Source organism: Sinocyclocheilus anshuiensis, unplaced genomic scaffold (assembly GCF_001515605.1).
Source record: "Sinocyclocheilus anshuiensis isolate Anshui unplaced genomic scaffold, SAMN03320099.WGS_v1.1 scaffold51, whole genome shotgun sequence".
In the NCBI taxonomy this organism is placed as follows: Eukaryota; Metazoa; Chordata; class Actinopteri; order Cypriniformes; family Cyprinidae; genus Sinocyclocheilus; species Sinocyclocheilus anshuiensis.
The window spans coordinates 4595314-4599605 of record NW_015548296.1 but is presented as its reverse complement, the minus strand read 5'-3'; the positions used below and the strand labels follow the sequence as shown (position 1 = coordinate 4599605).

The 4292-nt window shown below is 39.1% G+C and overlaps 1 protein-coding gene across 1 annotated transcript in view; it reads left to right on the top strand.

Annotated features, from left to right (window-relative positions):
• The window catches only part of LOC107656071 (neuroligin-1-like), a 312616-nt gene that overhangs the window by 44478 nt on the left and 263846 nt on the right, over nucleotides 1–4292 (top strand). The window lies entirely within an intron of this gene.

The window sequence follows — 4292 nt, the reverse complement described above, 5'->3', positions numbered from 1 at the left end:
AGTAAATGAATAGAGTGCAAGTCTAAAAGGGACAAGTTTTTTTTTTTTTTTTAAGAATAGGATTAGAATAGAGAGTGCTAGAGTTAGAGAGTCAAAAAAAGATGGAAGAGATGTGTTTTTGGCCGATTCTTGAAGATGGCTAAGGACTCGGCTGCTCGGATTGAGTTGGGCAGGTCATTCCACCAGGAGGGAACATTTAAAAAGGAGCAAGGAACATGTTCTAAAGAGCATGCGAGAGTTAGACGAATTGTTAATTTTGTGTCCTTTTAGCAGTGGAGACATTAGCAGAGAAGGAAGAGAGGAGTGGCTGATACATATTAACATGGGTAAATATGTATATATACTGTATATATAAATGAAATAAATAAATAAAAACAATGGTGATGCTTCCCGTTTGTCAGTTGATGGTCTTTCATTTTTAACCAGAAATGTGCAGCTGCTTTTCTGATGTTCGCTGAAGTTTTCCGTGTCTTTTCCCCGTGTCACTTGAAATGTTTCCATTTTGAATCGTTGTTACCAAAGGTGAGACACGTGAGGGAAAATATAAACGATCAGTTGTGGGACTATATTCTGTCATAAATCGCATACCATTCATTGCTGAACTTTCAACCGTCCATTACTGGAAATGAAAGTAATTTACTGGTTGATATGTCCCAATCTCAATAAAGTTTACACACGCTTTTGGTCTGTGAATTAGATCTCGCTCGGGACGCGCGCTGTCTGGAGGTTTGGCCAGGACCGGTTCCAGAATTAAATCAACATATTTTATGTTCCGTCCATTGCCAATCACTGATATTTCGAGAGGGAATCCCGCATAAATATGCGGATGTCATTCCCGAAACTTTCAGAGTGTAGCCTATGTGTCTGAAAAACGAAAGTTTATTACAAATTCTGAATGGATTATACCCTAGAAAGTGTGCAAAGCGCGCTCCCTTTATCACTAAAAAACGTCACTCATCTTCGTTCATCGCGATCTTACATACCATTCATTGCTGAACTTTCAACCGTCCATTACTGGAAATGAAAGTAATTTACTGGTTGATATGTCCCAATCTCAATAAAGTTTACACACGCTTTTGGTCTGTGAATTAGATCTCGCTCGGGATGCGCGCTGTCTGTGGAGGTTTGGCCAGGACCGGTTCCAGAATTAAATCAACATATTTTATGTTCCGTCCATTGCCAATCACTGCTATTTCGAAAGTGAATCCCGCATAAATGTGCGGATGTCATTCCCAAAACTTTGCAGGGTGTAGCATGTGTCCGAAAAACGAAAGTTTATTACAAATTCTGAATGGATTATACCCTAGAAAGTGTGCAAAGCGCGCTCCCTTTATCACTAAAAAACGTCACTCATCTTCGTTCATCGCGATCTTAACTGCACAATGAATCTCTTATTTACATCGCGTCTGCACTTAGTCATGAGATGATTCACGAGCGTGCAAAACTGCACTTAAAAACTGCGGCGCTTTCAGCAGTGAGTGAATTCTGACTAAATGTTTTTGATTGGCCATTGTGTTGTCATGTCAAATCAACAGATATGTCTGTGATTGGTTACATTGCTCAATGCTGCAAAAACACGTTGAGGGTATTTAGCGCTTGGCTAAGTGCTCCAATTGCAGCGGGGCCGACATCAGGGATTCCATGTCTAACAATGTTAGTCATGGACATTGTCCCCCCCCCCCAATGCCGCCCATGCATATTAAGGTCAGTAGGATATTTTGATTTGCGCTACACCCATTCAGCAGCCCTGAGCTTAGAACGATGTTCGCGGAGAACATCAGACAGCCAAGGGGCAGAAGGGGTGGTAAGGGCTGGCCTGGCAGACAGTGTATAAACAAGATGTAAGAGTGGAGCAGAAAGTATCAGTAGCACTGTTAACATCAAGAGATGCTAACTGTTTAAGGGAGGAAGCGAAGATGAAACCATAGCAGATAAGCCGGGAGGGTGAGAGTGAGCGTAGGTTACGTGGAAAGATGACATGTGGAGGGGTATGTGTTGTGTCAGGAACGGTGTTGAGGTTAAGAGCGAGGAGGAAGTGATCCGAGGTGTGCAGTGGAGAGAGAGCGAGAGAAAATATATATATTATATATATATAGTAGGCTGCAACTTTTATGCACTGGCATAGCTCATCTTTAGTTCTGGTTCTCTTTTGTTCTAATTTTTCTCACTGTTCTCTTTCTCTCTGTTTTTGAGTATTTCAGTTTTTTCTCCTCCCTGACTCCAGATGTATTCCATCACTTCTGGGTTTTCTTGCTTTTGTCAGAAAGCAGCAGTTTAGCATTTTATTGAGCTGCAGAATTAAAAGTATTATTACCGGCTTCTGTACATCCTAGTAGACTGTAGTTAAACAAAACTCTCTTTTGGGGCTTCCGTTAAGCCTGTGGCCTGTAAGTCAATAGAACTGCTTTCCTGCCCTGAATCCAAAACCACGGTCATTCACAAGCAGCACCTCCAAAAAGCTGTGTTTCTGTATTGACTCCACAGTTAACACCACTGGCAAAAATTCTGACCTCCTATAAAAGGCCAAATGCCTGTAAGGTATAGCAGTCATATCCTGGCTTTATTTCAGGGTAGAGATTTTGAGGCCAAATTTATACCCAGTCACCAAGCAACACAGAATCAGCCCTCAAAATAGAGCAACAGTAATATGTATTTGGCTTCTCACAACCTCGCCTCATATACCGCAGTCTATACATCACTGATCCCCAGCTGAAGGAAACTTAAGCAACTTCTAGGGAAACTTGTAAAGGTTTTCATTTAGCATTTTTAGCTTTCAGTTACTAGTCATGAAAAATTCCATTATTTTTTTTTATTTAATTTTTTAAAAAGAAATTAATACTTATTCAGCAATGACACATTAAATTTATCAAAAGTGACATAACATTTCTAACATTACTATATTTTTGTTTTAAATAAATGTTGTTCTTTTGAACTTTCTATTCTTCAGAGAATCACAGTTTCCACAAAATATGAAGCAGCACAACTGTTTTCTACACATGTGACACTGAAGACTGGAGTAATGATGCTGAAAATTCAGTTTTGCCATCACAACCCTCTACATTGCGAATAAATCACCCGCATATGTGACTAAATATTCACTCTGGTCGAATAAATGATGTCTAATATTAGCCAATGGCTAATAAATTCTTAGATTTTAATCGCCAGTGTGTGAGTTGGAGGCTAAGTATAAGTTTAGCTCAGATATATTTTCACTCGCCGAACACTCTGACTGAGCGCTTCAGAGTTTCACTCTCCGTCAAGCGATCTGTGATATTTTCAGTTCATCTGAATGGATGCGCAGCGCACCTGTGTTTGTGTTTTTGGCGTACCGTAAACTCTAGTGTGAAGGCGCATGACTCGCCGACGCTTTCTCTCACACGCGCAAAGTGAGACCGAGCGAGAGAGTCTTACAGATCAGACGCGCTACATGTAAACGTTATTCTTTGTTGTATTTTCCTGTTAAAATAACACGGTTCCTTTGGAATTCTTCAGCTTTTAAGAACTGCCGGGTTCTCCGGTAGAGGGCGGAACTAATGTGCAATCGGCAATCTCATTGGCTGGCACTCACCTATCATCATCATCCCTGTTTTGATTTCAGCAAATCAGTTCGAGCGAACGCACACAACCTGATTAATATTCATGAATCCAGTAGCTCATTAATCCTTAGTGCGTTTTTATATTGTTCTTATTAGTAGAATTCGTATAATAATAATAATAATAATATCTTACAGGAACACTGAATGACCAAAAAAGGCACCAGCACCAGTCCTAAGTTCATGGTTACCAAGTCTTAATTCTAATTACTAAACTTCTATTATTAAATAATACTTGATTATCATATTATAAGGCGCCGGTGCGCTGTAGCCTGTATCCTTTCATATCAAAGCGCGAAATAAACTACATGCATGCAATGCCGTGGTCAGTTAAGTCATGAAGTTACCAAAAAGGCGATTAAAGCTGCCTTAAACTCTGCATGTATGTAATATTTTTTAATGAGTCACATTTAAGAACATGTCTCCAAAATGGTTTTCAAAACTGTCCTGGAGCAGCCCAGCACTGTCTCACTCATCTAACACTGATTTCAGCAAATCAGTTCGAGCGAACGCACACAACCTGATTAATATTCATGAATCCAGCAGCTTGTTAATCCTTAGTGCATTTTATGTTGTTCTTATTAGAAGAATTCGTATAATAATAATAATTAATATTATGATTATTATTGTTATTATCTTATTGTTAGTTTTATATATATATATATATATATATATATATATATATATACACATATATAT